The 9,860-nt window shown below is 39.7% G+C and overlaps 1 non-coding gene across 1 annotated transcript; it reads right to left on the bottom strand.

Annotated features, from left to right (window-relative positions):
• Positions 1 to 19: 19 nt before the first annotated feature.
• LOC114148983 (U1 spliceosomal RNA) lies at positions 20 to 183 on the bottom strand. Its single transcript, XR_003596400.1, has one exon. It is a non-coding gene; the product is annotated as a U1 spliceosomal RNA (small nuclear RNA).
• Positions 184 to 9,860: the final 9,677 nt, after the last annotated feature.

The following is a 9,860-nucleotide window of genomic DNA, read 5'->3' as shown; positions in this document are numbered from 1 at the left end:
TTTCTCATTAACAGTGAAACAGGGGAAAGCGCGAACGCAGTCCCCCACTACCAGAAATTATGCAGTCGAGATTCCCACATTTGGGGAATTCGCAGGGGTCAGCACAATCGGAGTGCAATGGCTGAGCCTCACCCTGGGTGAACCACCTTCATGATCATGGTATCTCCCCTGCCAGGTAAGTATGAGTTGTTATTCTCTCACGCCGGGATGTCTTTCGCAGACATACCCTCATGACTCACGGTGCCAACACGTTGTTTGGTTAAAAAGAAACAAAACAGAGCCAGGAGACCAGTATTAGACGAGCTGAAACATACTGGGATAACTTGGTTAAATAAACCAGGAAAAACGTTAAATTTAATGTTTAAAATAACGTTTGATTACCCACGATGCAATGTTGTGTTAGCCTAGCTAACGCTAGCAAACAACGGACACATTTTTACAGTATTTAACTTCTAGTAAACCCCCAGTAACCAAACAGGATATCATAAATCAAATAGACATCCGCCTATTACAAGCAACTATTTAATAAACAGAACGCAAACCAGGAAAATGATGAGATCTAATTATTAAAATACCGTTTGATTACCCACAATGCAATAGCGGACGAGCATAGCTAAAAAGCTAACGCTCAGCTAACAGATTATTTATTTTTTTAACTCTTCTCCAAAGCATAAACAACTCATCAAAGTTCCTATGGGTTGAAAATACGTGAAACCTTTAATTTGAACGCTTCAATGAGCACCATAAAGTCAGAATGAATGAAAAACACACTTTAAAACATACTTTTAAAATTCACAGGACAACCACTTCCTGTTCTGTGGTTTTCAGATTTCCTTTATGTTGCTGCCACCTGCTGACCAGAAGAGGAAAACCTTTATTTGATTTGTGAAACTTCACTAAAGGGCGATTTATGTGCTTTTTATGCAGCCAGACCGAGAACAGAGAAGCTCCTGATCCAGAACTACAACAGCCAGGTGAGACACTAACAGCAGAATATTTAAAACCAAGTTTATGTTTTGGCCTTTCTTATTAAACTAAGTAAGATCCGCTCTGTATTTAACACCTTTTTCAACATCAAAGCAGGTGAAAATACTCACATTTAATTTTGAGTATAGTATTTGTTCATAAACATTCAGTTGAGTTGTTTTTAAACATTCAATAGAGTAACCATTTATCAAGTATCAATTAACATTTTATATATATGGGGTGTAACCATAGAAATCCTGTTTGGGTGTGTTTTTTGTGCGCTTGTGAGACTCCTTTCTGAACAAAGGATCTCTGCTGGAGGACGTGGTCAACCTGAGCAGACGTCACACCTGTCTGCAATAACTTAATTATCTACTGAGGATTAAAGAGCCGGCATGAAACACCTCTTTAGCTGATTATGAGTCTTTGTGGGTGGAGTCAAGTCACCACTGCATCATAGTATCTAGACCAGGGGTCTCAAACTTCAGGCCTCGAGGGCCGCAGTCCTGCAACTCTTAGATGGTCCTCTGCTGCACCACACCTGAACAGAATAATTAGGTCATTAAGGCTCTGGAGAACTGATCTACACAAGGAGGAGGTAATTAAGCCATTTCATTCTAGTGTTTTGTACCTGTGGCACATCTTAAAAACTGTAGGTCTGCGGCCCTGGAGGCCTGGAGTTTGAGACCCCTGAGTCTGTTTCTAATGATCTTGCTCCATTTTGTCCCTTGTGATTTTCTAGAAGATGCTATCGAGGAAATTGTAGCATTCAGAGTCTTCAGAATCCATTTCCTCCAGAGAGGACATGGCTACCGGACTGAGGAGAACCTCATTTTGACGTTGGGTATCAAAAATCACATACTTTGAATAAATGGATGTAGAATAATCTAGTGCAGGTTTGAACATATGCTAGGTTGTTTCTGGTCTTAATAGCGCCCTTAGCACCACCTTTAGCATATTTAGCAACAGTAAGACCTGCCGCCTGTCTCTTATTGGTTGTATTTGGTCTCATACTGTCCTGACACAGTGTGTCAGCAGTTTTAACAAATATGTATAAAACAGATTGTTTTTAATAAAAGTTGCATGCTGCAGCTTTGATGGGGAAACTCCACATGATACAGTCCAGATATTTACAATTTTAAGCTATAAAATTAGCTTGAAAGCAAGCAAGCACTCCCGTGGTATCCGCTCAGCTGTGTCCAAAATATGAGTAACATGTTTAAAAAATTAAATTGCACACTTAAGAAGTCATCTAGGAGCAAAAGACGTCAAAGGAGAAGGAAGCAAATTGATTGCAGTGACAAATCCAGTTTTTTTTTTTTATTTCAAAGATTATTGATCTTTATGTCACATTTTGACCATAGATTTTATTCTGCTGCTGCTGAAAGACGGGAGCCAATAGGAACTCATCCTTCAACCAAAGAAGAACTAAATTACACTTTAAACATTTAGGATTATTATTCCAACGCACACATTCAATGACTACATTAAAAACAAGAAACGCCTCCACTGAAAAGCCGAAGCTATTTACAGTGGCGCAAAAGGTGGCTATGCAGTGTATGCAACGCATAGGGGCGCTGCACTAGAGGGGGCGCAAAAACGATGTGGGGAATTTATTTTTTATATAGTCAGCATTTTATGTACTTAACAGCTGTTTGTGTATGAAATGATCAATAACAGAGGAACAGCACTGATTAGGCGCCCCCCTCCCATACAGGCAGCTTGGGCAGCGGCTGAGGCGCGTTTTGTTTTCTTTTAAATTTGTAGTAATGCCTCAACAACAGGGAGCTAAAGATGGGGCGCAGAAAAAACTCCGGGGCCCAAAACAGAAAACGGAAGAGGGGGAAAGATAAAGATGTTGGAGAGACGAAGAAAAGCTTTTCAAAGTGGTTGAAAGACAGAAGGTAAGAAATGTCAGTGTATCAACAAGAGAGTTGTAAATATTCAGGTTAGCTTTAGTTAGCCTACAATGATGATGTTCGCATCCACCTCAAAAATATGTAGTTGCGGCCCTGGCTGCAGCAAACACAGTTTGACTCTCATAATGTGTCGGATGAATGAGGATGTGACGTCAGCGCAGCAGGTGCAAAGAGCCCATTGGTACATTGATCTTGTAGCCAGAGAAACTGTAATCTGTTTTGGATTCTTTAAACTGGACTGCAAACATTTGTTTTTGTTTTATATTGGCAATAAAAATAAAGGTTTTAGGAGCAGAGCTAATGGTGCATTTGAAATCCATGAAGGCTATGTGTTCCTCTGTTTGATCAATTACTATTTAATAAGAGAGTTAGTTTTAGTTTCACTGAATCAATTAAAAGTAAGTCCTGTAGATTTAATATTTCTCTATCTTAATAAAGTTTTGTTCATTATTAAAAGAATGTTAAGATGTCCAGAATCAGCTGCAGCTTGTTTTTTTTTTTAAAATCTGCGCAAAGAAAAATTAACATTCTTATCTAATATTTTAATTCTTATAATTCTACATAATGGGCTCTTTGCACCTGCCGCTCTGACGTCACATCCGCATGCGCAAATACGGCTCATTTTTTTCCTTTTGAGTGACCATGACCGCAAGGAAAGATATTTCAAAGGCAATTTAAGCAATACCATGAACACTGTTGTGTTCCACGGTGCACAGCGTCTTCTAAATATAACAGTCATTTAAGTTTTCATGGATTTCCAAGCGATCCTGACTTACAAAGATGATGGCTTGTCAATATTCGTCGTGACAACATCAAGCTAACATCGCATAGCAAAGTTTGCAGCCTTCACTTCCCTCCGGATCAGTTTCATCAGCCTAAAACTCCTGGCGGGAGAAGAATGGTAAAAAAAGGAGCCTCCCTGTGCTATTTCAATGGAACAACTTCTGTGTTCAGCCTGGAAGAGCCAGTGTATGGGAAAGAGTGAGCAGACCAGAGCCGGACAGCGGCGCAGCTGATCCGCCTGTGGAATGCACCGTATGCAGATCACGATTATTGCTCTGTCCCAGAACCAGCTGGCCTGGACATGGTAATAAATGAAAACCAGAAATTAAAAGAAGAAATAAAAGCCAGATCGAAGAACTGAAAATCCATTCTACCTTCGGATTACAAAGGTTCGCAGGGTCTGATGATGACATCCGATTTTAGAGGTAAGCATCCACACCGCAACAAACCTTTTTCTTTTTAAAATTTGTGTTACTCGCCCCACCTCTGGTTTCTTAATTAAATATGTCTGAACTCAAAAATACAATAAACCAAAATTATGGGGCTTCTCGTGCTTCCTCATGCTTCGGAAGCAAACAGCCCGAACCGTAATCTCCCCCGTTACTTGGTCTCTGTTTGACACTAACGACAAAAAACACACATTAAAGCAATAAACTTAAAAATGAATACAAAATAACGTAAGAACATTGTCCGTTAGAAAGAATAAGAATGTTTAGATATTTAAATAGTACAATTGTATTAGTAAAATGTCGGAGAATATTCCCTATTAGCATAAGCTAAAGCTAATGTTAGCCACGAAGTTTAAAGAACTTTAAAGTAAGACTCACCTTCATATCCATGAATGTATGACGATACATCTTAAAACCTTTTTCCAGTTTGCTTGATGGGGCTTTAGATCCCGCCTTACAAATACCATGTACATTGTTAATTGTTAGCTTTGGCAAGCCCTGCAAACACCGACTGTAAAATGACATCTTTAATAGACCGGACAAAAATGAGCCGCTTTTCCCCGAACGCGGAAGCTGAGGTGCAAAGAGCCCATTGTTACTCAGATTTTTATAAACATCCTTTGGACCATGCAAAGCATTTTAGCTGTTTCTCTATAAGATCTATTTTCTATTTCCAGTTATTACATTTTTCCAAACTGCTATGAGAGCAACTTGAACACAACGATCATTTTAATTTGATATTTGTTCAAATCATCTTTCCATTCTCTTACTTTGACTCACTTGCTCCTTGCCTTTCTCCTTATTTCTAAATCACCACATATGCCTACTTACCAAACTACTCAGTTTGTTAATTCCTGCAAACCATGAGCTAGTAGTTTTCATCATTATTTTTCTTTCTATGAAACTTTAACTGTTTAAAGTTTCCTCATCCTTTTCCTTCTTAAAAAAACTTTCATATTCCCCTTTCTTGTGTTTCACATTCCTGTCTGTTACTTGTTTTCCTTTATGACTTTTGTTCCAGTTTTCAGATATATTTTTATTTATTATATTCATCTACTTATTCCTGTATTTATTTATTTAGTTAGTGTTTCATTTAGTCATCTATTTATTTGCCAACACACTGTTATCACAATCTTCTGTTTCCTTAATTTCTTGGCTCTTTCTTTAGTTTTTAATTTTATCCTATAGTTCTAGTTCTATTTTAGTATTTAATTAACCTTTTAACCTGTACTTTACTATCCATTTATTCAGATATTTTCTATTTTATCAGGGTCCTGCCCTTCAACACACTCCCAATATTTTCACTGCTGTTAATCTTTTGATTTACATTTACTGTTGAAATATAAAGCAGTAATTCGTTCAATGGTTGTTAATGGCGAGTTTGCTATGCCGCCATCTGCTGTGTATTCTCCAGTACTGCAGTTATTTTGCTACCATTCCGGACAATTTAAATGAATTTATTTATAAAAGTAATTAAACGAACACATATTGAAACACTTCTCTCCACTTCCTGCTATTTCTACCCATTTTAAACAATTTAGACCAGTTTGTCAACACCTAGGCTGTTCTAAAAACTGGTTTCTTTTTTTATAGTGGGTAACAATTAAAAATACCGATTGTGGTAATCCTTTCTTGGACTCTTACGAGTGGAGGATTCTTGCCTTTGCATCCAGAATTGTTTTGCTCCTTCCAAACCCGCTACTTTAAATGAGATAAAATACCTAAAGGTGTTTATACCTCCAATCACACTTCAGTTCCGGAGCTGAAGCGTCTTCACGCAGGACTCCGCCGCCCTGCTTTTTTTACGGAATGAAACTTTTAAGACGGATTTAAGCGGCTGCTCGCTGGACTCCGCCATCCAATTATCACCACAACAGCATAAAGTTAAAGCTGTTTAGTTTCCGCTGTTAGAGCCCAGGATTCACAGCGTTTCTTACACAGGATTTCTTTTAACGCGAACGCCATCAACTCATTCACGCTTTTCTTTTAAAAGACAATTTACTCTCAGTTGTCTCTCCCCTTCCACGGAGTCCCGCCAAGCGTCAGATTCCAGCTGGTAAACCAAATACCAGTCCCGGAAAAAGATCTAAACTCATTCTGAAGAGTTTAGCCGTGCGCACGGTCCTTCTGGATTCGGTCTCACCCGCTGGATTCCTTCAGTATCTTGGGATCCGGCTTCGAAGGACCAAATTAATGTCAGGTTCATCTACCTAAGCATTCTCAAACTGAAAAAGAAGAGAGAGACAAGTGAGTTTTAGATTTACTTGCAAGGAGAACGGACAGCAGCGTGCTTTAGTTACAATCTACCCGCTCTAAAACAGCTCCTCCCAGAGACTTTCTTTTTATTTCCTTAGGGCGGTCCTAGTTACAGAGCCTATTCAGGGGTCTCAAACTCCAGTCCTCGAGGGCCGCAGTCCTGCAACTTTTAGATGTGCCTCTGCTGCACCACACCTGAACAGAATAATTAGGTCATTAAGGCTCTGGAAAACTGATCTACACAAGGAGGAGGCCATTAAGTCACTTCAATCCAGTGTTTTGTACCTGTGGCACATCTAAAAACTGCAGGACTGCGGCCCTCGAGGCCTGGAGTTTGAGACCCCTGGATTTGGTTATCTTGAGTTAATCACATAGCAGCTGCTTCTTCTGTTCTCTTGAGTCACAGGTGTGTTGCACCTGCAAGCTGCTGTAATGTAGAATGCAAAATTCAGAGTTCTTGTTTATTTCCTTCTGTAGAAACGGTGCAGGACCTGATGAACCCACAGAACAAGGAGTTGTCTTGTGCATCCGTGTCTCATGTACAGTTCCTCTGTTTCTGGTTCATAAACTTCGACCCTTAATCATCCGTCAGTCATCACTCTTGCTGCAGACCATCTGGTGTCAGCTTCCAGTTTGACCCGTTTAGATGTCTTCCTGCAAGCATCTCTCACTAGGCACAAATTCCAAAAGCAAACAAGAGTATTTATATTTGTAATTAATTTAAACACATCACTATCCCACAAACATCCTGTTTCCAGCAACCCAAAATATCCTTTTCTGTTAAAAAAAAACCCAGGGCGGCACCCAATACGCCAACGTTCTTGAACTGTACAAATGCATAAAAATTCTCCCTACTTTCTGACATGCTGAAAGTTCCTCTTCCTGGATATGTACCCTGACTGGTTCTTCCCTTTGCTGGACATCTTTGCTTTTTTCCGCCAGCCTGGATTCGATCCTGTCATTTTTAATCTTCAGCGATACAATCTGTTTATTTAACTCTTCATTTTCTCTCTCTAGCCACTCGAGTCTTTCTGTTTTTGCTCTTAATTTGTCAGCTGCAGTGTTTCTCTGTTTTTTCCGGTCCTCTTCCAGTTTATCTTTTATTCTCAATTTGGCTTCATTATCACATCTTAGTTGGCCTATAGTTGCATTTTCTTCCTCCAGGTCCAGATTAATTTTTCTGATTTGTTTTTTGTAAAATGCATTTGATTTTAGAAGTAAGCTATTTTCCTCATGCCAGTTGTGTGTCTTGTCCGTTCTGTTTAGTCGCTCTAGTTTAGTCTTCAGACTTTCTACGGTTTTCTGAAGCTCTTGGTTCTCCTCCTGCAGCTTGCTGCGGTTCTTCTGTAAATTGTTAATTTTTGCCAACACAAAATTATCCTCTTCCATCTTTGCTCTCTGGTTCAGACTGCAAATGAATTTCTCTGTGGAATCTGGCAATACAAAGGCAGCCGCCAGTGATGTCATAGACAGGATGAGTGACATCACTGTGACATCAAAGCCACAAGAAGTCTGTTGGGTGTGGGGGAGGGGGGATGTTTTTTTTTTAAAAACTTTATTCACAGACATACTGTACAACGACAGAGTGAAACATTTGTTCTGCCTCCAGAAAAAAAAACAAATACAGATAAATATATTCAAGATGAAGAAAAAGCTACGGGGCTTCGGTTCCCAACTGTTCATTCAAAGCAGTACAGAGTTCAATTGTTTTAATAGCTATTTTCTGTCTTTGATAGTCTGGATATAAAAGTTAAGTTCATTGTAAAATGCAGCTAAGCATGGCTTCCCCTACCTGGAACAATGAATATGATATTTAAATAGTGACAATAAAGGATTTATGAGAAACTCTGAACTGTTGGGCTCTTTGCACCTCAGCTTCCGCGTTCGGGGCAAAGCGGCTCAATCGTTTCCGATCTATTGAAAAAGGCTCTTTACACTGGGCGTCTGCAGGGCTTGTCCAAGGTAACAATTAATGATGTACATCGATCCGAAGCCCCGACAATAAGCTGGAGAAAGGTTTCAAGATGTTCGCCTCGTTATACACAGATACGAAGGTGAGTTTTACTTCCTTTAAACTTTGTGGCTAACATTAGCTTTAGCTTATGCTAGACATTTGTAAAAATGTGCTATTTAAGTATCTAAACATTTTTCATCCATTCTAACGGACAATGTTTTTACCTTGTTTTCAAGTATATTACCTGCGTTTATTGTCGTTAGTGTCAGAGACCAAGTAACGGTCTAGGGTACTATAATGTCCCCTCCAGTTCTCCCCGGTTGCTACGCCTACGGCTCTGACTGTAATCCTGGACCTGTGCTTCTGTCTGCTCTGTCCTCTCAACCCTCAGCCGATCACAGTACAGTCACAACGCTCATACTGCTGTTCCTTCCTGTTGAAAGGGAGTTGTTCTCCACCACAGTCGCCCCGTGCTTTAGATGTAGAAATTGTTGGTAAATCAACAATCAGATGGGCTTAATTTATATCCACTAATCAGTTTATAACAGTGATGAACTAAAATTGTGACTGGATCTTAATCTAAGTATTTTTTGTTCAAATGAATTGAATTGATTTAAACTGAATTTAGACCAAACCAGACAAAAACTGGTTTGGATGAATTTGACCTGGTTGAATTATAAAGTGGACTAAGCTGACAGCAGTGCAGTAAATTCCCTGGTAGATGGCTTTGCTGACTTTATATTTGATAAAAACAAAGTGGACATGAACAGCAGATGGCGTTGCTGTCCAAATCCTCTCTGACTGTGGAATAAACATCCCACTGGACTTCAAGCACGGTCGATTCTGTGCCTCCACACTTTTCCTTTAGGTTCTGGGACCTTAATTCCCAAATTAAAGTCAAAATGTATTTTCATCTATAAAGACAACTGGGCAACTTTATATCCCAAGTATGACGCTCATGATGTTGTCAGATTACTTTACGACTAAGAGTCTTCAGTCAGAGGCTTCATCAAGTTTGCTGTAATGCAGACTGCTACAAGAGATCCTTCCTAACAACCACTTGAAGAACCTTGAATAACATGATATTTAACCATATTTTACTTAATTTTAGGATCAATAATGTATTCTTGAATTCAAATTGAATTTAACTTTGTATGTCTCTTGAGACTCCAGTGGTTGTCTACACCTTCTGAATCTCTCCCAAATTCTTTACTGGGCTTCGTTTCACAATCCTGGCAAAACTGTGATTGTCCTAGACCAGGGGTGGGCAATCCTGGTCCTCGAGGGCCGGTGTCCTGCAACTCTTAGATGTCTCCCTGGTCCAACACACTTGAATCCAATAGCTGAATCACCTCCTAAGTGCAGTCAAGTTCTCCAGAGTCCTGCTAATGACCTCATTATTTCAGGTGTGTTGAAGTAGAGATACCTCTAAAAGTTGCAGGAGACCGGCCCTCGAGGCCTGGAGTTGCCCACCCCTGTCCTAGACAGATGTGCACATTGTCCTACCACACTTTCTTTCTTCCACTCAACTTT

Source organism: Xiphophorus couchianus, chromosome 7, assembly GCF_001444195.1.
Source record: "Xiphophorus couchianus chromosome 7, X_couchianus-1.0, whole genome shotgun sequence".
NCBI classification, from domain to species: Eukaryota; Metazoa; Chordata; class Actinopteri; order Cyprinodontiformes; family Poeciliidae; genus Xiphophorus; species Xiphophorus couchianus.
The sequence above is the reverse complement of the archived record's forward strand: the minus strand, read 5'-3'. Positions and strand labels throughout refer to the sequence as shown.